At 44.8% G+C, this 27,972-nt stretch overlaps 1 long non-coding RNA gene across 2 annotated transcripts; it reads left to right on the top strand.

Annotated features, from left to right (window-relative positions):
- Nucleotides 1-552: 552 nt before the first annotated feature.
- On the top strand, nt 553-26,230 carry LOC121075559. 2 transcript variants are annotated; one of them, XR_005823020.1, is made up of 7 exons: nt 553-799; nt 9,314-9,392; nt 11,234-11,374; nt 12,985-13,082; nt 13,645-15,124; nt 17,341-17,530; nt 25,247-26,230. It is a non-coding gene; the product is annotated as an uncharacterized LOC121075559 (long non-coding RNA). The 2 variants fall into 2 exon arrangements; XR_005823021.1 differs by having other exon boundaries at nt 17,338-17,530.
- Nucleotides 26,231-27,972: the final 1,742 nt, after the last annotated feature.

The following is a 27,972-nucleotide window of genomic DNA, read 5'->3' as shown; positions in this document are numbered from 1 at the left end:
GCTGCTGATTTGCAGCACGGCCGCCCCGGTGGTACATCGCTGCACGTTATGTTGGCTGCACATCTGCATGGCTACTGCTGCATCTTTATGTGCTGCTGGTCGGGGTTTGTCTGTGCATATATTCTATTTTACATATAGTCAGAAAACAAATCTGAACTTCTAGTCCATCAGCATGTGGTGCTGCGTTCAGGAAGCGGTGCCATTTATTAGTGCAAGTGCAGTGAATTGTCCCGGTTTACGTCTGGAGAGTGGCAAATTGTTGGGTTTAATAGCAGTAAGCTGCTCTGATCTGCAATCACTGACTGGTAGATGTTTTGATCTGACAAAGCTTTGTGCGAGCACTGCCAGGATCCTGCCTCAGCCTCTCGGGGGAAATCCTGCTGACAGGCTGCAGACGTAGGGCACGTGAAGTGGGTGATTTTGAAGTCTGAACCTCTCGAGCTCGAGATACTCTTAGGCAGCAGTTTGCCTTCAAAGTCGCCTCTCTGGCTGTGCTTGCCACCTCTTGTGATTTAGCACTACAGCTCACATTTCCTCCACAGATAGTCATAAGGTTTACTTGCTAAAATCTCATCTTCTTCTCTTAATTAGGCATTTTCATGCAATGAACCATATGGAAGTCAATGAAAAAGGTGTTGATGTGGAGCATGGATGCTGACTGATAAAGCTGGCAGATGGGGAGATCATCGGCTTTGAAGACTGTGAGGTTTCCTCTGAAACTAAATAAATAAGATGGGCAGAACTAGATGGCAATGAGGATGTGCAGCGTGGCTTCTCTGCATCATCAGCAATTGCTCAGGTCAGTGGGTCTCCTGCAAGCATCTCAGCTCACCATTTTCCATTTTATAGAACCATAAAATGGTTTGGGGGTGGAAGGGACCTCAAAGCCCATCCAGTCCAACCCCTGCCATGGGCAGGGACACCTTCCACCAGCCCAGGCTGCCCCCAGCCCCATCCAGCCTGGCCTTGGGCACTGCCAGGGATGGGGCAGCCACAGCTCCTCTGGGCAGCCTGGGCCAGGGCCTCACCACCTTCTGAGTAAAGAATTTCCTCCTAACATCTAATCTTAATCTCCCCTCTTTTAATTTTAAACTTTCCCCCCTTGTTTTATTACTATCTGCCCGTGTAAAAAGTCGCTCTCCACTTCCATTTCCTTGTTTTTCCATTTCCCCCATCTCCTCTTTCTTGTGCTTCCTGTTCAGCTTCCATCTTCTATTTCATGTCATCTTTGCACGTCTCCATTGTCCTTCCATTTTCTTCAAGAACTTAGATAGTCTGTGACTGTCTGGGACTTTTCCCAACAAAGTAACAGAGACTTGATGTCATTTCTGCATGTAATTCTGCATGTGTTGATTTTGGAGAATGGTTGAAGAGCACATGTTCACGAGCAGCTTTGAGTGTTGTCTGCACAGGGCTATTGGAAATATTCCTTCTCCTCTGAAACTTGTCGGTTGTTATTTCTGTAAAACTTTCCCTAGAAGCAACACCTGGAAGTTTTCTCCATGTGGCTGCATCAGAATCAAAAGCCATGGCACAAACAGAGAAGGCAACACTTGTGTGACCCTTCCCTGACTAGCAAAATCACTGAGCATATCATGTCCCTGAGGCACGTTGGAGCTCTTTTACTTTAAACTATAACCATGAAATAGGAAAAAAGCCCAATGAAGCAAAAGCTCCTGCCCTTTTATTTTTGCTCTTAACATGTAAAAACAGAAGCACCTGCTGCCTGCTGGGCTCGTTAAGGCTTTTTATTTTCATAAATCACTGCGGTAGAATCTGAATTATTTACTCGGTAAACTTGAGGCTACATTAATTTCCCTTATCCAATTTCTCATAACCGCTTTTTGTGCATTAGCTCTGGAGCTGTTTCCCACCCGCCTTTTGTTCGGTGCCCATCCCGAGCAGGGTCCCACCCCCCGGTGACTGCGGGGCTTTTGTGAACTTCAAAAGCAGCCTGAAATGCCAGCCACACGCAGCCCTTCTGCAGCCGCTAAATTATGCAGCAGAATACAGCAGATCAAACATTTCAGAATTATTCACTTGTGGGTCTTTGGTTGGTAAAGTAATAAAAAACTCAGCGTTTCTTCTTCGCTAATATGTGGGGTGGTTGTTTTACATGCTCGAGAGTAATGTTATCAGGGGTGTGGGGGTGCGTATGTAATTTTTTAAGCGAAGCACTTCAATCAAAGCTTCATTCTCCTGTAAACCCAATTAGCTTCAGTCTGCCAAGTCAGCTTGACTGTCTGCAGGAATGTGTGTAAGGCTATGAATAATTGCTAAACACGGGTTTCTTTCCATCTAAGAGATGCCACGAGGCTTTTGTTACCACTAGATAAACCCTCTGCGCTTGTCTCTGAGGTTCCAGCTGAAGACATCCGTTCAGAAATGGTAAATGTGTTTGAATAGCATTCTGTGTCTGAAGAGGCTCAATAAAAAGTGTGTGCTTTCTTTGCTTTGGAGCAGAAGGTGGCTGAACCCAGGTCCTGGCCTCCTCAAAACCATCAGGGGTTTTGCCATTAGCTTGAGCAGGAGCGGGACTGACAGTTCATGTGGCTTTATGGCATGTTGCTGCAGAATGAGCCCATTACTGGATGAAAACACTAGCAGGGCTGTCCCCTGCGTCACACGAGAGGAAAGGTTAGAAAATGAAATGCTCCAAAAATACGTGCAGAAAATGGGTCACCTACTTTGTGCGAGGCAGCGTGCAGGATGCTCTCCCTGTGTTTTAATGCGCCGTGCACTGGTTTCCAGCACTTTGGACGTGGTTTCAGGGCCAGGATGATGCCAGGTGAGGTTACCAGGCTGTGCTGGCACATGGGGTGCTGGCTCCTCCATGGCCCTGCCTGGCGGGGGCTGATAGGGGTGACATTGGGGTGCCCAGGAGACTTGGCTGCACAACCCGCCCCGGATCCCCGTGGAGCGGTGGGGGCAGAGGCAGCCGTGGGCATTTCCTGCTGTGAGTTGCTTCAAGGAAATGTTTCCTTGTCTTTCTACCATGCAGGTATAATATCCCTTTTTTTCCCTCTCTATCCATAGGCCACCTAAAAAGTTGTCAGGGAGTGGCGAATCACCCAGCTAACTCCAGCCGAGAAACTGGACCACGAGTTCTTTTTAGCATCCCCTGAGGATGGTCATATTCCAATGGCATCTTGAAGACTACACAACTGTTTTCTTTCAAAGTGTTTTTTTTTTTTGTTTTTTTGTTTTTTTTAAATATTCCTTTAAGTCCAAGGTTCAGAAAGCAATGTTATACTTTGTGTGATGGCTATTGGTTATGTGCTGTGCGATGAAGTTTTGACGCTTCAAGGAAAAGGTTAGATGTTTTGCAAGATTTGAAAACGTTCGGGTTTTTATTACTTAAGTGTTAAATGATGTGTATTTACGCTGACACACACATAAACAGCGTTTTTTTCCAGATACGGCATTATATAAAGCAGCATGACATTATTCCATTTGACTTTTGTAACATCTGCCAAAGCAATGTGTTTGCACTAAGACTGAAGAATTTAGATATGAAAATATTTGCAATGCTACGGGGGAAGATACGATTTTGACTAATTTTATTGTAGCAGGTACATGAGTGAACGCCTGGCCTGACAGCTATCAACTAAGTTGCACTAAGCAGGAGTGACAGTGTGCTTCCCAGCAGCAGAAGTCGGTGCCACGCTGGTTTGTCACAGCTCCAGCTTTCCTTTCCTACAGGAGTGACGCTGGTGTCTGTTATCCTCTGTACACAGTCATCTGTCAACAACTACTTTCTCAATTACTTCAGGGTTTGTGGGGGTGGCACGGAGGAGCAGATGATACCTGATAATAGTACATTTTCAACAGGGGAAGGTTTCATTTTCTTTAAATAGAAACCATGTCAGAATAGTTGCGAGTCTCCCAGACACTGTGAAGTCTAGAGGGGAATTTAAACCTTCTTTCTGTGGGATTATGGAGGACACACGTGTGCGTCTTGTTTCTTTTGGTATTGACGTGCCGATGACTGCTGCTATGTCTGGGTATGAACCCAGATATATAGGGGGCCCAAGAGGACTGGGTGGTCCTCTAATGACTCTTCCAGGCAGTGTAAAGCACACACAGTGTGCAGGAATCGGGGGCAGCCCTCAAAGAAAATATCATGGGAGGAGCTTTGGTTGATGGAGGACTTGTCCCAGGCAGTGCTTACTCAGTAGCTGTTTGTCGCTGTTAGTGAACTAAATGCGGGTTAATGAGATGAGCAATAATTCAGTGCTGTGATTCAGCTGGGTCCTGTCAGTGCTTGGTGACACCACCTGGCACCAGTGTTTGCCGTGTCAGTCCCTATAGCCTCGCTTTCTTGCTGGGTAGACCCCATCCCTTCTTTTTTGCCCAGAGGCTCTTCAGAGCACACACTGTTCCTGTTGGTCCTTGGTCATCGGGGTGTCCAAGTAGGGGGGGTTATCTGGAAAGAAATACTAGACGTATTAAACTTGATAGTTGAGAAATATCTTGAGAAATGTCATTTCTCAAATGTCTATGTCTTGAGAAATGCCATTTGTTACATTAGGGTTTGGGATTCTTTTGCTTGGTGTGGATGCCAGTTGCTTTAACTCAAAGAGGAGGAATGTCAGCCTTCCCTGGTGATCTATAAAGGACGACAGAAGTTGTTAATGTACTAGGTGGTGGGGAATACAGAAAAATGGTCATGCTTCTTCTTCCCGATTTCATTAGTAGCCATTTTGGTATGTTCATTACGCAAGGACATTATCACAAATTCTATTTTGTCCTGGGTGATTATGCCATTGAGTAAAATGTCAATGACAGTGCGTAAAACAGCTGGGAAATTAGGGATAATTTCAGTAGCTATTAATGAACTACAGACTTCTTTCGTTGACAGAGTTTTCAGAGAAAGGAAAAATCAAGAGGTTTTGTCTTTTTCAGTCTTTATACTCCCAGTGCCGGGGTTTGGAGCCAGGGGCAGGGCTGTGGGGCGGCATGGCCGGCGGTGGTCCTGCTGCTCAGAGTCCAGGGCAGCGCCCCATCCGCTGACCATCTGCTCGAGGCCTCTGCTTATTCCCTGCTTTCACCTCGCTGTGTAAGATGCTGGCCCAATGCTCAGCTTCTGCACTTCTTTTGCTGGTGAAAAGCTCCTGGGAGCCTAGCTCAAGCTGGGCTTTGTGATACCTGTGCTGAGAGAAGATGGGAGTCAGTGGGATGCAGGTCTCGGCAGAAATTAGCGTGCTTATCTCAGCCATTGTAAATAAAGAGCTCTGCAATGGAAAAACATGTGCAAGCTATTTTAGAAGATTCTCACTCATATATATGTATATATATATAGAGAGATTATATATATAATCTATCTATATAAATATTTATATATATATGTTCTTTAACTGCCATTAGGGAGATTGGGCTAAAGGTTTTACATTAACTCCTCAGCGCATGGCAGACGTAACCGATCCTCCCAGCATAGAGCTGTAGTTTGCTCCACAAGGAGAGGCTGCAGAGCCTCTGCTCCTGGCCCCATGTCAGGGCTGGAGTATTTTGGGGTGGAGAAGTGGGTGGGCTTAAACATTCATCTGAATGTTTAAGCACGTGCTGCAAATTCTGCATTCATTAGAAGCGATGTGGAAGGACTCTGCAGGATGCAAAATGCTGCTCCTGGCTTGGTCTGCAGCACCCGTGGTATTCTGGTGAGGCAGAACTTAAAAATGTTGGAGCCCATAAATGGAAATTCTGCAAGAAGGTGCAAATCTCTGGGACGGTGCCAGCGGTACCGGGGCTGTCGGACAGGACATCGGTGGTGCAGGATCGGACCTGTGGTCCAGGCGTGCAGCCATACAGGTCCCCAGGCCCTGCAGGGTGTGCAGGGATTCTGAGCCCTGAGAGCCAGAGCTTCCAGGAGTGCCTCAGCTTCGAGGTCAGGCATCCCTGCCCTCAGAGCAGCCCCTCGGAGCTGCCCAGGAGGAGTGGGCACGCTGCGGCCACTTGTCGCTTGGGCTGGCTCAGCTCTGCTCAGCTGCAGCTAAGAGCCAATTAATTTTATGAAACATATTTGTAGCTCATGTTCCTCCTTATATAATCCTCATTTGTTTCAAATGAGCAGAGAGTGTGCCCCTGAGATTCTAAACATACTTCTTTATTAAAGTTTAAGGAGAAATTGTTACCTACAGAAGCTAAACTTAGCCCTAATTTTTGAAATCAGATGAAGAAGATGCTTTTAAATCTCCTACCAGGTGTTAAATAACACAGCACTTTAAGGAGAGGCGGGGAAGGTGACTGCACAGTGTTACGAACATCAGCGTTAATGATCTATTGTATTTATTTCTGCAAGGAGCAGAACTAGATTAAACCCAAAAATACAGAAGTTAATTGGGTGATTGCACAGCAATTGGCATTCACTTTTGTTCTCTGCTCCCCGGGAATGGCAGCACGTGGCCGGGCAGCGCGTCTCTCACCAGAGCATCCAGCACAGGGATGGAAAACAACGTTATAACGAAGCCCTGTCCTGTTAGACCCTTGGGCAGGGAGCAGCATGGTGCTGTGGGTGCTGGGAGGAGAATGAGGGAAAAGCCTGAAGGCACGGTGTGGTCTTAGAGCACAGGCGTGTGCTGTTGCTGCCTCTGCCACCCGAAATAACAGGAGTCCGGTGTTACCGAGGCCCTTAAATGCTTGCTTCGGGACAGGTCTAATCTGCCAGCAATGTCTCTCAGATTTGTGTTTCGACTTCCAAGGGTATTCCCATACAACCCGAAATGTGAGAGGGACAGGACTGGTTAAGGTATCGAAGATTTTAATGAGCCCAAGTGCAAAATGCTCAGCTTCTCTAATAAGTGCGGCTGAAGAGTGCAAGGAGAGGGGCAGCGGCCGCCTCCAGCCCAGGAGCCACCGACCTGCATTATCGCTCTGACGGGCATTCCTCGCTGAAATCAATGAGAGTCAGTGCTGCCTCGGAGTGATGGATTACCTGGAGATCTCAGTGGAATTTTTCTCCAAAATGTGATGTGAATCGGATAAGGGCGTTACAAATCATGATGGCCCTGGCCTGAACGTACATTAATTTCCTGGCGTACTTTTCATGCCGCTGTGGGAGCACTAAGCAGAGATAAAGAAGACAGGAGGTTATTGATGGGCTCTCCAGTGGACCTCTGTGCTTGGAGAAGTGGGGCTGGGCTGCCCCAAGCCCTGGTCTGGGGGAAGGAGCTTTCTTTGATGAGCTTTTGGAGATCTGCTTTAGCAAGGTGCTGTCTACCCTGTCCCAGGTCCAATTTAGAGCTGGCTGGATGTGCATAGAAGGCAAATTCCCTACTGCCATGAACAGCTCGCCCTGCAAAAATTGTTAAGGTAAATTAACTTGCAGGAATATCTATGATAGAAGATTTGCTTTTCCTCTAAGGTATACGAGGATATTTGTCAATTCGTTCCCATTAGAAACCTAACAAATTCAGAGTCAAAGATGAAAAGTGAAAGACCCGTGAAGATCAGACGAAGGGATGGAAATTATCATTCAGGTAACCCAGCTACCTTAACGCTGTCACCATGGAGACCCCCGATTATCTCCTGCTCTTTGCATGCAAAGTGCTGAGAAACACTGGTTTCATAATTGGCATCATATTTCTCCGGGTATATTAAGCTTGCTTGTGGAATGAGGCTCATCAGGTTCTGAATGATTTCAGATAACTAGCTATAATATATGGAATCAGATGATTTGGCATTCTGGTTTCCAATCCAGGGATTATTTGATGTGTGTCCATGCCCAGTGCAAGCACGGGGATGACCGTGGTGGTGCTAGGAGTGAAGCTGAGGCTCAGGGTCTTGGGCTGCTGAGAAGATAGCAGCGGGTTTGGGGGATGGCTAAAGTGGTATAACAGCCTGCTGGGGCTTTCTGTACATGCCTTGTGTTTTCACGTTTCTGTACTCTAACTTGGATTTTCCTGGGTTTCAGATTTCAGGAAAAAAAAATAATAATAATAATTGCAGTGCAATACCTGTTCAGAAGGCTACTGTAATATTTTTTTACTTTATTGTCGTTGTTGTTTTTTTTAGGTCAATACATGTGAGTTCAAGCAAACATTTTGCACAAGAAGTACAAGTAAGCTTTTTAGATTGTCTTTCTAATCTGTCTTCAATGCATCAAATAACTGTCTTGGATAACTCAGCTGGTGCGTTCCCTCCTGCCCCATGCAGCATGTTTCAGGGTTCACAGCAGAAAGGTGCCACAGCTGAGGTTGTATCTTTAAGGGAAAAGCAAAATTTGTGTTCTATGCTCTTGTATCCCTAAAACAATTTAGTTTTATAATTATTAGCATTCCCATTAAAAGCTGTTTAGCTAAAAATCAAGACACAGAGACACAGTGACTTCATCAAAGCAATGCAAATCCAGATAAAGCTAGGTTTCTAATTCACCTTCTGTGCTTTGAAATAAATCCTCAGAGCATCAATTACTGTATCTGTTGTAAAGCAATTAGGGGCAGCCTCCATTGCTCCCTTTTAGAGATTTTAATTTAATTATTATTTTCCCTTTAAAATATGGGTAAGAATTTTACAGTTCTTCACGAACAACAACAAAAAGCAGACAACAAAAAATATCCATAAAAGCAGAAATTGCTTTCTTTCGTAATCAGGTTGATTAGACTCATGTATAATCATACACAGCAGGTGGGAAGATTAACATTTCACTAATTCCTAGTGGTCATTACAGCAAGGAAATTTAATCTGCAGAGTTCACAAGGATTGCAGTTGCATGCTGGTAAGGCTCATTTAAAAGACAGAGCAAAAACAACACAACTTTATATTCCGGAATCCAGTTTCACTCAAAACTCTTTTGGCCTGCAGGCAACACACATACAAACAGCATCTTCTGTTCAATTGAAAAATAGATTTTTATTGATAATGGCCACTTAACAAATACAGTCAAAATCTGTGCCTGTTTTCAGTTATTTTTGGGGGGAATGCAATCTGACCCTCAGCAAGTTAAGCACATTGATAAGATAGATAGTCTTGCAGCAATTGTATTTTTTCTGTGCAGGGGCTATATTAGCACACAGTACTAACAGAATCAGCTCTTATATTTGTATCAATTCAGGATAATTCTGCTGAAGTTCAACAAGTTGTGATGCTTCTATATGAAAATAAATTGTGACAGTTCTTATGATCAGATTCTGCTTCATTAACCGGGATGTTGTTCTTTGGGTTTTGTTTGTTGGTTGCTTTTTAATTGTTGTTTTTTGTTTGTCTTTAATTCAAAACCCCAACATAAGCCCTGCACCTTCAGATGAGGAAGCGATAGTCCTCTGCTGCTCCTGCACCTCTGATCTCTGGACGTCTTCCCTTGTGTTTCTACTTGCAGGAGATGTGCCACCGGCAGCCAGTGGTGCAGCTCGGGGGGCTGTGGCTGAGCTGGAAATGCCCGAAGGAGCACTGAACGGGTACGTTGGGACATCTGCTCTGCTGTTTCACTTGTGTGGGAGCTAGCTGAGATTTGTGCCTCACTTTTTAACATTGTCACTAGTTGCAACTGCTTTGAAGACATCTCCTAAAAAAGCCTCTCATCCATGCATACCCACTGAAGAGCTTTTTGCATGCATCCGAGCATTGCCCACAGGAGAAGCTGGGAGGCCATAAATCTTTATGGCCAAAAATATACTCCTTTGATCTATGCAGTTAAAAGTCTAGTTGACTTGTATTGTTAAAACAAAACAAAACAAAAAAAAAAAAAGAAAATTGACCAGACAACACAGTAGCTGGATTCAGCTGGGTTAGGACAGGATGGTGTTCAGAAACAAATCACAGTGTATCCCTCCAAATAAGACAGGTGCCTATTGAGTGTATGTTTTATTGGTTTTATTGAACGACAGAGACCTTTACTGTGGTCATTATTATGATGACATTACAATGACAATTCTGGTGTCCTATTTCTTTGAATCTGAGCCCCAGTGGGACTGGTGATGTTTTCCTTCTCTTGCAGGAAAATGTGTGTGTGGCTTAAATCTCTTGCCCAGCCCTACTGCTCTGCCATAGTTAGGCTAAGCTCAGAACTACTGACATTTTAATGGGGATAACAAAAAATCAAATTCCTGCATCCAAACTCAGTGCCCAAGATTAGGTCAGGTGGGTACTTCCCTGCGTGTCCCATCCTCAGGTTAAAAAAGATGGACAGGAGCCTTGTGGGGCTCTGGGAGGACTCTAGGGAAGAGTGAGGGGGAAGATGTTAAGGGACTGTCACTGCAAAGATAACAAAATTAAACAGTGAACTAAGAGGTAAGTTATACCATCAATATGCACAGTAATAAATGGCAATGAATCACTGGAGATCTGTTGCTTTAATGATGCGGTTGTAAAAATGATGGCCCTGAGCTATTTCAGACCACCATTTCACCCCATTTATACTGAATTTTGGCTGATGCTTATCAGTTTATATGCAAGACAATTTGTAGCATGCAACCTAAATGAAATGGTCCTTTGGACAAGAAGAAATGGATTGCAGGTGCAAACAAGCATGAAATGAAAATCTACTAATGAGTTTCCATTAGCAGCTAAATACATAATCGAATAATTTTAGGCAGTGAGAAAAATCAATTTATTCATCATAAGTACTACTATATAGATTGATATGGATTGATGCTCTAGTACATCTAAAACTGGCTTTCTTAAGTGAGACCTGGGCTTTGGATAAAGTTAAAGCTCAGCTAATAGCAGCAGAACATGAGTTTGCTTTTATGGAATATGAATGGAAACTATTTTCTTTGGAAACCCTAAATAACATAAGGTAAAATGAGGCATTAGTTAATATGGAGTACTTCTGTCTGAAAGTAGAGACAAAATATTTCAGAATGATGGACTAGCATTGGCAAGCCTGAGTTTACCTAGGAATATCATTAATGACATTAGCATGACTTTTCATCTGGTTTGAAGCAATAATATCCCCAATTTCCTTTCTTTTTGCCTTAAGCAGCAGCTAACCTGACATTTGTTTGCATTGTACTTTCGTTCCTTATTCAAATACGGTAAATATTTCTCCTTCAGCTATGGAGACCCTCAGTTCAAGGTTCTTGCAGCTCGTAGATAAACAAAATAGGTAGCCAGGCAGCTGCTTGGAAAGTGCTTGTGAGGAGCCTTTCTGCTGGGATTCTGGAGCAGAAGGCACACTTTGGTCTTAAAGGAGTGCCAATTTCGCGAGGTGTGTGACAGCAGCAGAATGTGCACATCTAAAATGTACGTTACAAATTGGCTGATATGTGCAGTACAAATAATCTACTGTTTCTTACAGCCCAGATTCTGTCACCTTTACTTCCAGCAAGGCATTTGTCCCATGGTCCTCTCCATCTCTTGGAAGAAATAAAGTTTTGCGAAGCAGATCCTGGCTGGCCATGACTCGCCTTCCCCATCTGGCTCTTTTACCGAGGGAGAGGTAGGTGGGTTTCTGCAGCATCCCCTGGGAGCCACAGCACTACAAGCTATGAGCCCTCAGTGCTTTTCAGGACAAGATACTGAAACGAAGAGGAATTTTAAATGGGGTAGACTTGGAGGCTGACATTAAGTCGGTCAATAATTAAAGACTCAATAGTTTATGAATCAATGTATGCATATTATTTACCAACCCAGCAGTCAAGGGAAATAATAATAATAATAGAGAAGGAGAAAACCAAAAGTTTTTAGCATTGCTTTTCAAGAACTCATTTTGACGAGTCAGCCTTATTAGGTTTTACAGACAGCGTTGCTGATTGATGTTATGAGGATCTTAGATCAGAAGGGGTTATGCAATAGGGACAGGTTTCAGTGGGCATTATTTCTCAGTGGAGCTTATACATGGAAGTCAAATCTCACAGCAAGTGCGTCAGCCGAAAAACAAATGGACTTGCTTGGACGTGTAATACCAGACAAGCTTTCAATAAATGCATGGATGCATATAAATCTCCTATTTTGGCATGGCAAATACATCCCATTGTAACAGAAACTTCAGCGACCTCTGAATGGGAATGTGCCACCAGGCTGCAGTCTGGGCGAGGAAGAGGCTGGAGCCCACGACGCTGATGGCCACGCTAAAAGCCTGGTGTTCAGCCATCAGCTCTACCCAACGAGCAGCAGCGTGCTCCATGTGCGGCTGCGTCGGATTCAACAGGCTGACAGCCTGTATTCACACAGCACTTTGCGTTTGATGGGATCCCTAAAGGATTTACAAATTTGTCAAACTGAAATCTCATCCATTCACCACTGAAGTCAGCTTCCTCGTGCGAAAAGCACGGAGCTCTGCGAGGCACCACTTTGGAGCAGGGAGCGGTGAATAATAACACACTATGGAAGCTCTGAGGGGGAATTTGGGCAGGTGCAGTGCAGTGATCTAAGCTGACATGTGGTAAGAATGTGGGAGTTTTTACAATCCAATTTCTGAAAAATACAACATGGCATCTCTCGTGTATTCAACATTTCAGGTGTGGGTTTCTTCTGAAAGCAGATCCTCTAGCTTTAGGCAGCTGTCAGATCCAAGGGCTGTAAGACAGCAGGACAAAATCTCTTTTCACCCCAAAAAAGATGTATAAGAAGTGAGTAACTTGTCTGTTTCTAATACTAGAAAAGGTTATTGCCTTTATCCTTGATTGTACCGCTGCCATGGAGCACAGCTTCATTAGAAAATGCTGCTGGCTGCAGGAACGTGGGGTCTCCGTGCGCGCTGGTTCTGCTAGGCTGCAGCCTGTCTTCCTCACCCTCCTTATCCTCTGCTTCCCACAGCAGCCTCCTCTGCCTGCCCACAGATCTGCAAGATGGATATAAAGGTCATTTTCAAATCCATGAAGTAGATTTTTCGAAAAGTAATTCTCAAATCCATGCAGATTGCCATTCACCCAGGATATTTCCTTCTGATTCACCATAAGTTAGTGCAGAACGAATGCCTGATAGAAACCCACAAGGAAAGACATCTTTCTTTCTGGTCCTTCCCAATGCTTATTGCAGCACTGATGGTTTTCACTGATGGATTTTTTGCTTTGTACCTTTGTGTTTGTATTTCTGCATGTCCCACAGGCAGCCCTCATGGCTCAGGACTACGCTGCGCTTGGTGTCTGTTGCTCAAGCAGGCTGCAAAATGAATTTCTCCCCAAAAGCTCACAATCTAAGATCAGGTAAGTGATGACAGACAAGAGACCAGGAACCAGACAGGTAAATATTGCTTCGTTCCCAACTAAGTGTGGTCAAAGCATTAGGAATGTCTGCACGGCCCATCCAGCAAAGAGCCAGCTAAGGCATATCTTCCTTCCTATCTTCCTCCAAAAATCCAAATGAGAAACAAATAAAATTTTTGTAACCTTATACAGCTGCTGTCATAGCCCTATGTATCAATCGTCATCCTTTATCTCTCACCGGCTGGAAATCTCACATTTTCATTGCCCTGAATCACCAGATGCATTCATCAAACATGACAAATGCCTCCAAAACACTAAATCACCCCACTCGATCTCAATGGGCTACATAATCATTGTCATACTGACAATAAATTTAAAAATATCTGTGTTGCAAACTCAAATACCTACAGCTCCTAGCAGGGCTGAGAAACCACAGAAGGAAAACTGAATCCTAAATTAAGTTTTAGAGTTTTTCACTCCCTCAGAAATTTGATAACCTCATGCGTTGTTGGGAGGCTTTCTGATTTGTTTTTGAAAAAAAGTATTTTTTTTCTACCCACAGGAATGATTCATGGACTAAAAGATGTTTTCCAAGAAATAATGTTATATCTCAGTAAGGAGGAAAATGTAGATGTGAAAAACTTCTCTGCTTTCCTGGGGAGCTGCCAGTTTTGTGGGCTTGCCCATGTGTTGTCCCGATCCTCCTGCATCCCACGGCACCAAACCCACTCCAGGGTGGCCTCGCAGGGGAGAGCAGCCGTGCCTTCACAGCTTCCAAGGGGACCAAAAGCACCTGAGCATCCCCCCAGCTCTGATGGGACCTCCTTGCATCCTGGAAAGCATTGGCAGGAAAACTCTGAGGTCATTGCAGGTCAGACTGTGGGTGTTGCATAAAAAGGAGATTTGGGCTGTGGACACATGAGCACGTTGCCCTGAGGATCCCATAAATCAACTGACCTGTGAGAGCCGCTTCTAATCTGCGGCGAAAACCAGCCCATGCAAGGTAACTTGATTTCCTTAATTAAAGAGATTCTCATTTTCTTTCCTTGGAGCTGGCCAAAGTCAGTGGAGCAGCAGTACCTCGGATAACCCCATATTATGCAGGAGGACACGGGCAGGTCCCGCAGAGGCCCTGGCACGGCTGGCGGTATGCTCTGCGGCTTCTGCTTGTGCAAAGCCAGGCCTCCCACACTGGTACACTGGAACAGATGTTTTAAAGTAAGCTCCACGAAAGACACAGGAACGTGACCATTTCCTCCTTGGTGTTTGTCACCTTAATTCAAGAGCCTTGAGTGTGCATGGAGGATTGTATCATGGGCACGTGGGAAGTCTTTGTACTCAGTCCATATGTGAATCTTGCATTTTTTAGGGTATATTCAATATAAGTATGTACTTGCACAAAGACATAAGTGCCTCAAAAGCAAGCACATTTGCTGCCATGCAGTCATGCAGCGTTTTCTTAGATCTGTGCTGCAAGCTATTTATTGCATTTTTAATTTTAAGTTGGTTCAGAAAGGAGACTCGCCTGGGATTTTTCGCTGCCGTTCGGCCACCCAGTTCCCACTGAAGCTGAGTGAGGGATTTTGCTGTGAAAAGATGATGATTTTGCAAGAACGCAAAACCTGTGCTGACATGGGTGGGAGTTGCGCCTCTGGAATGATTAAAGACCAAAGCCAATGAGATGACTGCAAGGCATTAGCCCGGGATCTGGGAAATCTGTACTCTTTGCTCTGCAACTGTGTCTTCTTAATAAGGGGCAGCTTAAGGTTACCCAAAACTCAATCCTGCTGATCATCTGCATCACGAACTTCTAAATTCCTCTCTCAGAAGCTGCCCGGTTTGACCTTGAAAGCTGCGATCAGCATCTAGGTGGGAGGGCAGCTCTCCTCGAGCCTTTTCTCCTCCATGCCCAGGGCGGTGCGGTGCGATGGGCCGGGCTCTCCTCCTCACCTGCTCCTCCGGCTGCGCTCCTCAACGCATTATTTCTTGGGCAAGTGGAGCCCAAGAGAGCACTCACAAGACGGGCTTTCCCACGTACTGGGGTAAGCGGGATCTGTTAAATCACTATGGCTGTAGATCACTTCTGTTACTATTTTTTCCCAAATATCTGATTTACTGCAGTGATAAATCCAGCGTTCTACGTAAGCGTTTATTTCCCTGACGGTCTAGTTTTCCATTGTAAAAATGCCCAGATTTGGGACCTATTATGGCAATTGACAGGTAAAAATGCAGCTTCTGTAAACTCATGCTGTCTGGGTTGCATACCCAGACACAAAGCCACAGCAGCCTCATTATGTGGAGGCAGCCACGGGGGATGCACACGGTGACAAGAAAGCCAGGTTCCTTTCAGCCCTTTGTCATACCCAGAGTGTTAGCAGCACCAAGATTAAAGTATCAGGAGTGTTTGGTTTTCTTGGTAAGAGCTCTCCAGGTAATGATTCTTGCAGACTAATCACCCCCCAAACAACCGCTTAACCCCGTTTGATGCAGTTTTAGCTGTCAAGCTAAGGAGAGGTGTCAGAAAGCTAAACCTCTTTAGGAAGCTTATTGCATGTGAAGAGCACGGCCAGGAGCCCACCTTGGGAGGACTCTGGTGAAGAACATCCCGCTTTGGAGGGGCGCTGCGAGGCAGGCACAGGCAGCCACGGCACCGCCAGGAGCACACAGCCTCGGCACAGGGTCGGGAAGGATGCCTGCTGGATCCCAAACACCACCGAGGGGTTGCTGTGGGTTTCTGTTTCTTAGGGCTGAAGTTACAATCGGGCCTGGTGTGCTGAAGGAACACCAAACGTGAAGCTTCAGGCGCTGCCGGCACTTTTCTTTGTGGAAAAGTACCATCTACTCAGGGGGCATTGCTGCTATTTCTCTTGTGGACTCACAGCCACCCTCAGAGCTCCCGCGCTGCCAGAAGCAGTGGGGACGGGTCCAGCAGGCTGTGCCCTCGTTCACGCTTGCTGGCAGTGGCTCAGGACCGGCTGTGAGCAGAGACTGCTCCAGACCTGCTGGAGTGCAATTACCTCCGTGCTGCTTCATCAGCGTTTTTTGTATAAAGAGCATTTTAGAGCGGAAAAATGCTTTGTGCGATTTAAATATCAAAAAGGACTAGGAAGGCTAGAGTGTAAATAGCCAAGTGGCCAAATCAGCTTTCTCTTCCTGGGACAGATCCATAGCACAGATGCAGCTGAGTACTTTGTCTTTTGAACGGCTTGGTCCTCTGCCTTTGCAGCGACCATTTGCTCAGCTGCCTGTACCTCTGGTTCTGCTGTGGCACTGCGAGGCTCCCTGCATTGCCACTCCTGATTTGTCCAAATAATGGCCTTTTGGAGAATAACGCCCCTTTTCTCAGGGCTGAGGAATGGCTGAGTCGGTGAAAGCAGCTCTGAGAAGCTCTCCTGGGAGGCTGCTGTCTCGGGGGCTGGCAGGGCCTCATGCAGCGTCGCCTCTCGGAAGCGCTGACACGGCAGACCCAGCTGGTAGCATTCGGGAGTCTGTCACGTCAAACCCCACCAAATAACCTCCCTGTTACAGAATAAAATAGGAACCTCTATTTTTTTGTGATTTCCACAAGTCAACCTGTTAACCTCCTGATACAAAGCTGCTTTCTACGTTGGCGGCCATCCAAACCAGATGCAATTTTTGAGTGAAATTGTCATTAATGTCACAGTGAGTATAAATCATGGCTTTCTATAGCTGTGTTAACATGACTGCATTCACTTAAATGGCCCAAAGCATTAAATCTGTATTCCGAATATGTTTGGTCCAAGCAGGCATGCTATATCCTGTCAGCTGCTGTGTGCGCCAAACTTAACGTAAACCTATACCATTATTTTCATTAAAATCAAATCTAGATGTTAATGAAGCAGCTGTATTTTTGCATCTAACTTGATCTGTTAAATGAAATATTTATTTTTAAAATTAATAATGCTGATACTCATTTTATTATGTGAGGTGTGCATACTTACTGCTTTGACTTTTTCTGTGGGAATATGTTACTGAAAGGAAAGGATGCTGCATTAATGCTGGCAAAACTCATCAGCCACAGCCTTCCACCAGAACAAAACAGTCCGCCTTTGAATTAAATGATTTTTGAATCAAAACCATTGACCAGCTAGAGTTAAAGTTACGGTTTCACTCCTACAAATACTTAAGGTGTTGCTGCCTCTGCTCTGGAAGCATTTATTTCGGCACAGAGAAGTCATTTCCAACGACTGATCTGAACTTTCTGTTATTTGTCTCTCCTTTCTGTTGCTGCCAGAAGGAATTGGCTCTTTCCTTCTCTACAAAGACACATGATCAGACTTCCACGGCACATCCAGCTTTGCTCGAAGGTTTGTGCTTAGCAGAATACAAGAGGCTGAGAAATGGCGCATTACATGTAAGGTGGTGCATTCACGGAGAATTACATCTCTTCCAGAGAGAGCCCAATTGCCTGGATGCGCTATGGAAAAGTAAGCACCTGCCTGTTTTTATTCCTGAATGACAATTTATGTTGTTCTTATCGGTACCTGCACAAGGCTGAGCACTCTGGCCCCGATCCAGCCAAGTACTTGCTTTACTTCAAGGCCGCAGATAATGTCATTGCCTGGAAAGCAGTGCTCACCTTCCCACAAATCTCATTGCCCCTTCCCGACAGCCGCTCTGAAAGAAGCCCCATCGCCTCCTGCCTCGCTCAGCGGGCGGGTGAGGCAGATGGAGGTGACGAGACCTGTGCACTTATTGCACCTGGTCAGGGATGGAGGAGAAACAACGTCGAGGTGTTCAGCCTCGCTGACCTCTATTAGGAGCAATGGCAGCCGCTGGGCACTTGGTGGTCTGGGCTTAAAAAGGAAAAAAATAAACAAAACAAAACAAACAAACAACCCCCCAAAAAACACTGTGGAAAAGTACCATCTACTCAGGGGGCATTGCTGCTATTTCTCTTGCTTTCCGGTGTTTTCCTGGCTTCTCCACTTTAACGAAACCTTTGGTTTAGCCTGTGGAGGGAGAGGCAATTCGCCTGAGGGAGTGAATGGTGATGGCATCACGTTTATCTGTAGTTTCCCATGGAAAAGAAGAGGAAAGCAATCAGTTCTCCTTTCCCCTGCAAAACCAGGTCCCACGAGCTCATTAATTGAAATAACACAATAAAGAGCTAAAATTCACCTAACAAATAAGATAAATCATTTTCGGCTTAGTGGAAATGATTAATGGATTTAGATACAATTTGTCAAAGTTATAAACAAAAAGGAAAGAAAATGATCAGAAAAAAAAGACAACTTCAAGGGATGTTTCTGACTTTTGTTTTCAAAACCGTGTTTTTATTTTATAGCTAGCTAAAAATGCACTCTTATAGACTTTAAAGGACTGTAAAACCTGAATGGATTGGACAAAAGCTACAAAGTCACCTTGAAATAAGTTTTTCAGATATTTAGCCACTGAAACACTGTTTTGAGGCTGGATCAACTCTAAAATATATTTTAATGCCTTTTGCCTTTCTCCTTTACATGCTTTGGCTACAAATTGAAAAAAAATAATAAAAAATCTCACGGTTCTGTAGACACCATCAGGCTGGTCACATCTGCAACAGCAACTCAGAATTTACCTAACTGGCTCTCTAGTGTCTAGGTTCAATAAAAAGGTAAAACTCTCTCATGAGCTTTTTTTTTTTTAATCCCACTCCCTTTTTTGAAGCCTGGAAGGCACATAAAATGCAATTCTCAGCAGGACAGTAATTGGGAGAAAATGTAATAGATGGTCCACATTCCTCTTTGAAGTTCCCATTGATCAATGTTGCTGAGACTATTTTTCCAATCCATAACTCAGAAACATGAAGAAATTGTCACTTTATTCTTTGGGTATATGTGGTTCACCTCATAAGAAAATAGACTCTGAGCTCCTGTGTAGCCTTTTTGCAGTTTTTTTGTGGAAGACGGTTTAAAATGGGGAGGAATCAAGACCCCAGTTGTAGGATTTACTTGAATACAAATGTTCCTGATGTTAACCAAAACAATAGTGGTTTTGCGATTTCTTTTTTATGTCTGAAATTTGTGTAAGAAAATTGGATACATCCAATACCTTCCCCTCAAAGACCGTGCTCTGCAGCCAGCCCCATGCTGAGAGCTGGTGTTAATTAGGAGGTGATTACCCCACCTCCTCGTGCTGAAAAATGAGCCCTTTTTCCACAAACGTGGAAAAACCATCTGTCCAAAACGACGCTTAAGAAAGAGATTTTTGTTTATGCTCACATGAGTTGATTCTACATGTAATAACTTGTTTTCCTAATGAAGCTAGTTAGTAGGATGAATTTCCGTGCCCCTAATTGACAGAGCTGGGCTGCCCGTCGCAGCTCTGGCCGCAGCTGTTAGGCAGGTCGGGGATTTACAGCCCAGCACCTAACCAGCACGGGGGCGATGCTCCTGGGTTGTGTACATGCAGCCAAAATGCACCTGCGTTTTAGGTGCTAATTGTACCGAGACAGCCATTTCTCTGTGTTGTCACGTGCTGCCTGGTCTTAATCTCTTTGCATTTCAGTATCTCAAATTAAAAAAAAATAAAAAAATTTAAAAGGCCTGCTGAGCAGCTCCTGGTGCTTGGCTGCACTCAGGAGGGCCAAAATCTGGGGTCTGGAAAACCCAGCCCCTGATGTCGGCTCTGTTTCTGGCCCTGTCCTAATGACAGAAAGCCCAAATATTCAGATGCAGCACAGAAAAGGCAGAGGAAAGCTGATCAAAGTTGAATGTAGAGAAAACCCATTTGGATCCTGCAGTCGGGAAAGGCAGGCAGAGGGCAATGGTATTTCTCTGAGCTTTTAGACTGCCTTGCAGTCTCCAAGCAAGAACACAGTGGATTTCTTGTAAATATTTAAAGAAGGAGTCTGACCCTCCCTGTGTGGTGCTATGCTGCTTAAAGGTAAAGATTGGCAGCGATCTTCAAATATTTAGATGTGTTGACTCTAAAAATGCAGCTAAAATGCCTGCTCCCATCATGGAGGTACTGTTTTTTAATCAGTGCGTGACTGTTTAAGGACATAAAACATCCAGGTGTTGTTCCTGAGATGCTGGTTAACTTAATCAGTGGAAACTTTGGATAAAAGCATGCCAGGATTTCCTCAGAGATGACAAGGGGCTATCAGAGGAGGGCAGCATCACTAACCTATATTAGTTAGTCGTCTCATGTTTTCATCCTTTTGAAGTTTGCTGTGTAGTGGTCAAGGCATAACCCTTACTCTGCCCGTGGTGGAACGTGACATTAAGGATTACTTTCTGGCTGGAACAGTCTCTCTGAACTGAATAATCTATAAGATTTTTTTTTTTAATATGTTATTTTGCAGAAGTAGGAAGGCAGCTTCCTACGTGTTTTCACAGGAGATGGCATCACTTCCACCAAGGTGTGCAGCAAGGTGCAAGACACTGGGAGAAAATGTTACAGGCATTTCTTTCTCGTCTTCTTGGGCCCGTGTTGCAGTACTGATGGGCAGCACTGCCCATGAGCCTGCCTTTTCTTTTACCCACGTCAGTGAGAAATCAGTGCTTTTTAACAGAAGCCCAGATATTGTCTATATTTCCCTAGTGGTGGTAGTACACAGACACAAACAGCCTCTGAGCTGCTCTGCAGCTCCCCTTCCTCCTTTTCCAGTGTCTTTCCCCATGCCTGCCATAGACCTAGGTCCATGGGAGAAGGAAGCCCTTTGCTCCATCACAGCTGCCAGGCATCATAGCTCAGTTTCCAGGTCTGTGAGCATTTTATTTTAACTTATTCTTGTTACAGATTGTTTTGGTTTCTGTAAATTCTTCACCCAAAATAGATGGCACTACGGGTTTAAATGCTAGGAAGTAGAATGGCTGGCCAGAGGAATGCAACATCCTGGCCAACCTCACCTTACACGTCGTGCCATGGAGCTGTGTAAGAGGAGGGAAAATTACATCACGGCTTGTGTTTGTGCCACAGAGCAATGGTGGGGACAGCTCGTGCTGCTGCTGCTGCCTCCGGGCTGGCACTGAGCAGCACCCAGGGAGCACTCACAGCACAAAAACCATCCAGGAGAAGTGCACGTAACTCGCAGGTTGCCATGAGTTCGAATCGATTAGGGCGACAATGTCATTTTGTTTTGTGCTGAACAATCCCGTGGCTGGAATTGAGACCTGCCAGGAGCTGAATGAGTTAGTGGAGCAAATTGGAAAAAGCAGGGCTATAAATTGCAAGCGAATTCACTTCGTGGTTAACACGTGTGCGTGCTGTGAGGGACAGGGTGTGCGCAAACTGCCCTTCCGTGCAGATCCCAATCAATTCGCTGACAGTGTCCTGCTGAACCCTAATGCCTCACTCAGTATTTCTTAAAATAGCCATGGGTTAGGAGGCACAGGGAGACGGACATTCTTACCTTAAGTGATGCGCTGGTGGGAGGCACTGGGGAATTAATAAGGAGTGTATGGATGAGCCTGTAGCAGCCTTATTGCATTTCATTTCCGATGTTCTGCTAAACCATATGAAATAGTTGTAAGTGAAAAAGGACCTATTTGATATATGTAACACCATTTCCTTTCTCCAGTATGTATTCTGAGAAGTTAGTACAATATTTTTTCATAGATATAACTCCAGGAATTGCCAGAAAACTAGGTCAATACATTCATGCAGGAAACTAGTCAACCCACGCACAGCAAGTTCACGTCGTGCCAGTCACAAATCCCCTTCCACAGCTGGTATCTGAGCAGCATCTCTGCCCTGCCAGGAGCTGCAGGAACCTAGAATCCTCCCAGGAGCCCCAGGTCTCTTTGTGCCAACAACCACGCTTTGCTTGGGGGGTCTTCCCCGGCTGCTTGAAGGCCCTCCTCAGTTTCTCAAGCATCTCTACCCAGATTATCTTCCCTGCAAAACCTTATTATGCCAGATTGCTCTTCTTTAAATTACAGATTTTCTTTGTGACCAGTGGGAATGTGCCATGCTTTGATCCAAGAGCAATCGTCCCTTCCCTGGGAGGCCCCTGAGCAGCCCGCAGCGGTCCCCCCACCTCACCTCTCCCTGCCACAGGCCCGTGGAATTTGGGGGAGGCACGGAGGTGGCTTTCAAAAGTACCAAATGTAAGGAAAAACTTGGACCAATGCTTGACAACTTTTCTCTGTTGTCAATTCTAGAAGAATTTACATTGAGTGATATGTTTTCACTTGCAAATGTTTCAGATATGGTTTTTTTTTTATCTTTTCCACTTATTTTAAGCCTTATAGCATTGCATAATTTCTATTTTTTTTTCTTCTCTCCTTACAGAGGAATATGCAGATAGCAACATCTCAGGAATTTGTACAGAAAAATAATTCCCTTGGAACAGAGGTTTGATTTTGGCTGAAGAAAAAATAATCCTAAAGATGTTAATAGTTTTAATTTCCAGTTGTGTAAGAGCTGATGCTTCTAGAAAGGCATGATCTTTAAATCTGTAGTAAACTCTGATGTCCCTTGGCAGAGCTCTGTGGGAGCTCCATGTTTGCTGAAGGAGCCAAACACTGAAGTTGTGAGGCTGGTTTGTCTTAGTTGCTGGTGTTGAAATGCAGCACTTTTTTTTTTGGAGGAGCAACTGAAGAAGAATAAGGAGTGTTAAACCAAAAGGTCTGCAGTGCAGTGCAGTGCTGGGCTGTGTTATGCTAGGAAGGGCAGGAGAAGCCAAATGTTTAAGGAGGGCTGGAAGGGAATAAGAGACAGCAGTGGGGGATGTTTACATAAACAATAAACAACCCACTGAGCGCAAGGATTAAGAGACCAGTGGGAGAGAGGCGTAAAGAGAAATGAAGGAGGAAGAAAGGATTCTAATAAAATGCTGAGAGGATCTCGTCCTCAACGCATACAAATGGGATTTGTGTCCCTCACATCAGTGCCCACCAGCTCTCTGGGCGGAGGCTCTGGCTGCCAGCGAGGGCTCCTTCAGGCCTGTGGTGGAGATCTCTGGTCACACTGAGAGAGGCGTGAATGCTAAGGTGGGGAGGAGGCCTGAAGGAGACGGGCACTCTTCTCTTAGGGCCTCTGGCCACTGTCTGTCATGGAGGAGGAGAATGAGGAGGAGGAGGAGGAAGAAGAGGATGATGATGAGGAGGAGGGCAGATCTTCCATGGGAGAGGAGGAGAATGGAAAGTTGCTGAGGAAACAGGATTATGTTTCCCGGCATGGTGTGATGGGGGAGTTTGATCATCTCTCAATAAGAAAAATGTCTTTGCCAAAATTCTGGTTGAAAAAAAAATCGAGACTTTAGTTCTGTGCCCTAGAAAGGAGCTGGGACAGAATTTATGAGGTGTTTGAAAGTCCTTTGGGGCATGGCACGGTCAGTGTAGCACCCCTGCCTAGAATCCAGCCCAGCAGGTAACGCACTGTGAGCTGGGATAGGGCAGTTACCACACAGGCACACTGCTCAGTTTTCTTCTTTCCTTTTTTTTGTTGTTGTATTTTTTCATTACACTCCACTGCTGGAAGCACTCCTCGGGTACTGAAAATGAGCCACATGCCTTCTCCACCAGCCTTCGCTCCTCCTCCTCCTCCTCTTCCCTTCCGGGTGCCTGCTGCTCTTCATCGTCCTCTGCCCAGGAGCTCCTCACAGCTGCCAGGCCTGCTCGCCTCTGGTGCTTTAGTTAGGAAAATGAAATCGCTCTTCCAGTGTCCTGTGATAGATGTGAGCTAGTTGCCATATTTAACGTACCCTCGGATAACATTTAAGTACGTACAGGAAACTGAGCTGTGATAAACCTCTCACAATGAGGCGAGAGCAGGCTCGTTTACAGAAGTATTGTGGTAGGAATTAAAATAAAATTTCCATTTTCCATAGTTATATTCTGATTCTGGTTGTCGTTAACTTACTCAAAAAGCCATTCGGTATTTCAAACTTTAGTAAATCATCGTGTCTTCCAATTAACTTTCATATTCCAAACAACATAATGTGGCTAATTTCGTCTAACTCTGTTGTTTAATAAACATCTACACAATTCTTTCTTTTGGAGCCACAAAGAAATGCGCAGTTATGTTACATTTGTACATGTGGTAATGGGCAAAAGGAAAATTGCTAGAGGGAAATTCATCCTGGTTCTGAGGTTTATGGGCTCTGGAGAAGCCATGCCGTGAGGGTGCTGGGCAGGGTCGGAGGCAGTGCCCCCCCCAGGCAGCATGCCGGGTTTTTGGCTGCCGATGTGAGGGCCCCGCAGGGGGCAGGTCAGTGCTTGGCAGCCCTGAGGGTACGGGAAGGATAGCAGGGATGGTGAGCTGTGGTTTTTTCCAGCCAAGAGCGAGGTTAGGGGATCTGGGCAGCTGAAGCAGAAGGCAGAGGTGGGCTGGGGGACTCACGCTGCTCCAGGTCCAACTCGTGCCTGCAAAGTCATCCAGGCTAAGAATAAGTAATAAGACCTATTGCAGTGATGTAAGCTAAACGATTGTATTTCAATAGCATAACTGAGATGCTGCATTATTCAGTATTGAAAAAAATGGGAGAAGAAGTGAGTGCATAACTTTGTTGGTGTAACAGAAAAGTAAAAACTCGATCCCATTAGTACTTTGTGAATTGCTGATGCTGTCCAATGCGTGTTGTGCGGCCCCTGATTTGGAGGTGGAGGACTGCCATGGGTGTCACTGCCCATGTTCAGGAGAGTTAGTCTGAACACACTGTGAAATACCTTGTGGTCCATTTTATGCCTGAGAGCAAAAATGTGTGTGTGGTCACAAAATAAGCAACTCAGTTCTGCCTGAACAGGGGGAAGACATTTACAGAGGCAGTGAATGCTGCAGCTGAACGCAAGCAGGCAGTATTGGGAAAAGCAGGGAGTTTATTTAGTGGTAAATGAGTTTATGCTCTATTGTTTTTCTCAAATGCAAGTGTTTGCAGATCCATTAAAAGCTGTGTTTAATCTCTGCTCCATTTGCAATCTGATATGCTTTTGATGCTCCCGCAAGTGGAAGGCGCAGCCCATGGGTTTGGTTTGTGGGTGGCTCTCCCGGTGCTGCAGGGAGGCTGGGCAGGGTCTCCCCCACTGGGCTGCATGGTGAGGGGCTCTGGGGAGCAACCCAGGCATGGGGTGAGGTGCTGTCACGTGCTTGTGTGTGCTGAACTCGTGTGCCAGCATTTGTGACTGCATGAAAACTTACCTGAATTAGTAATGACATTTTCATTTTTAAGGGACTCAAGCTCAGGCAGCATTTTAAAAAATGAATCATGATTTTAGGTGATTTCTTTCTGCATGAATGCTCGGAACTGTCTGAAAATTGTCTGTTAAAGCTGCTTCAACTTCTGCCTCTAACGGAGCTACTCACACTCGCTAAACTGGCAAATGCTGGCTGTAGTGTCTCAGTCTCTTGATTATGTCCCATGCATTTTCTTGGATATAGAAAGAAAAAGCAAATCAGCAACGAGCAGCACAATTAGAGCAGGAAGAACCGCAGTGCAATAATTGGGCTGGACCCCCAGCTGGCCCCTTTGCAGCAGTGCATCCTGCGGTGCTGGGGCTCCAGGGCCTGGTCCCCGGCTCCTTCCTCTGGGATGCACAGATGAGAGCTGGCAGTGCAGCCAACACGGCTCAGGTGCAGGGTGCTGTGAGAGTTTTCCTTTTTGTCCTTTTCATTTCTTTCATCAGAAGAATATAAGGCTTGATACTTTAACACTTGGCCTAATATTAACCAGGGAAACGTATCAGCTGCACTTCATAGTATTAAAGATATAAGCAATCTCTAACGGTCTGTTATTAATGTGGGTAGATTGATTGAAAACGTTTTGCTCTTAAGAAATTCACAGTTCATTTCCAGTCATTAAAATAATTAGGTGCTGTGCTCTGAGTGCTCGGCTAAGGGCACAGCTCGGGCCCTGCTGCCCTCGGTGCTGTGCTCCCAGTGCTGTGCTCCCGGTGCCCTCGGCCCCTGCCTGCTCCGACCCCGCTGCTGCAGCAAGGAACCAGCCCAGGGGACTGATGAAACCCACAGGGATGCAGCACTTAAGAAGGAGTTTGATGCTTAAATGGCTCTGAGAAGCTGGGCCCCCGGTCCTGCCAAAAAGCATATGAGTAGCCTGCCCCCACCGTCCCCTTTGTTTTAATGAGACGGCTTTTATAATAAAGATATTTCCATAAATAAGTGATTAGAGGATTGAGCCAAAACCAATCAATAAGGATTAGATGTAACTCATGGGATCAAGAGAAGCCTTTAGTTTTATTGGAAGAAAGGGGGAAAAAAAAAGTCAATTCTTCTTTTCTTTGCTGGATCGCACCACGTATCACCTTCACAATGTAAAGGTCCTTTGAAAATGTGAGTTAACCTGCCGAGGTTCCTTTATGCTGTTCAAGTGCTGTAAAGGATGCGAGTTTGAATGAGCTCTGTAATTGCACTTCTCTTTCTATAGTGTTTTTTCAACTCATGCTTTCTGAATGTACAAATCTTTTATCTGTTTTGAAAGAACAAAGAGATGTTCCTGTAATTCTGGTGTTGGGCAGCAGGATCGTGAAAGCATTTCCGTAAATACACTTGGAAAGTACAGAAGTTGGCTTAAGGGAACTGCCGAGCTTTTCTCTCTGCATCAGCAACTTGGACCAGGTGAGGTTTATGGAGGCAGAAGGGCCTGGACGGTTTTGGGACCATGGCAGCAGCATGAAGGCAGTCAAGGCACTGCGCCAGCTGGGACAAAGTTGCCCCGACACGGCTGCTGCTGCAGCAGAGTGCAGGAGGGGCTGCGAGCCTGGCACTGCGGGGGCTATTTTCAGGACAGCTATAGTTAAGTGATTATGAACAGAACCAACGCTTCCACTGAATAAAAATAAATTCATATTACATTAATTATACAGATTACTTAAAACGCAAAAGTTATATAAACAATATACATTAGGAGATGTATCTATTTCCAAAGTCCTTACAACCATACTTAAATCTTTGGAGTTATTACTCACCTTTAACATAGTTCCCATCAATTGCAGTGTAAGCCTTAGAGCTGACAGTTCAAATAAGTACACGATATAGTTCAGCCCTAAAACCCTTAACAGAAAGTACATCAGGACTTACTGTAAAATTTCATGGAGGATTGGAGAAAATATTAAGTCAATAGTTCTCTCGTTATTAGGGGCTTTTAAGGTAATCAATACTTTCTAGCCATATTAGTGCCTGCGAAGATAAAAGATGACATTAATATCCAACTCTTATTTTGTTGCTCTACTTATGTATATCCTGTATATCCTTTCTTTAGTCAGCCCTGCTAGAATCAATAGCGATACCAAGAATATGGTTATTTTTAAAACGTGATCAATATTGATTTATTTATTACTGCCAGTTTCAAGAGGAACTTGATTTCAGGTAAAATTTTACTCTTCCATATAGAAGAACTGCCAGTCACCCTAAAACTTTGGAGTACCACCTGATTTGGCTATCGAGGCATTCATGTTTAGCAGTTTGCTAATGCAGCAAGGATGGTTTTAAGAAAATGTTAAATAGGATTAATTCTAAGAATTCTTTATAGTTAAATGCTATTTTATGCCTTGAAAGCATTATACAGATGATAATTAAATTTAATTGATATAATTCAGTCCTAAGCCTATTTGCACACAGTTATTTAATAATTGTTTTATCAATGACATGTATTCTTTCCTTTGGTTCTGTTTCAAAAAGTGGAGACAGCCGTCCTGTGTGCAGTCTGGGCTCTGTCTTCCTCACTCAGGTAATTCAGGAATACAGCCAGTCATACGACAACATTTCAGATCTTTTCCAACAACTGCGCTCTTGAATGTCCTTGCTTTTGTTTCTCACTAATCATCTGCTGGCTTTCTTCTATATTCCTCAAGTAGGAATTTGTGTAAGAGTTCTGTGGATACAGCGTTCATAGCCCCCAGATGCCTCAAGATAAGCAATGCTGCTTGTTCCATGTACAGTTTGTCCTTTTCTGGCCAGTTCTAAGGCAAGGAGCTGCTCCTTTAAA

The sequence above is a fragment of the Cygnus olor genome, chromosome 10 (assembly GCF_009769625.2).
Source record: "Cygnus olor isolate bCygOlo1 chromosome 10, bCygOlo1.pri.v2, whole genome shotgun sequence".
NCBI lineage: Eukaryota > Metazoa > Chordata > Aves > Anseriformes > Anatidae > Cygnus > Cygnus olor.
This window is presented reverse-complemented; position numbering and strand designations above follow the sequence as displayed.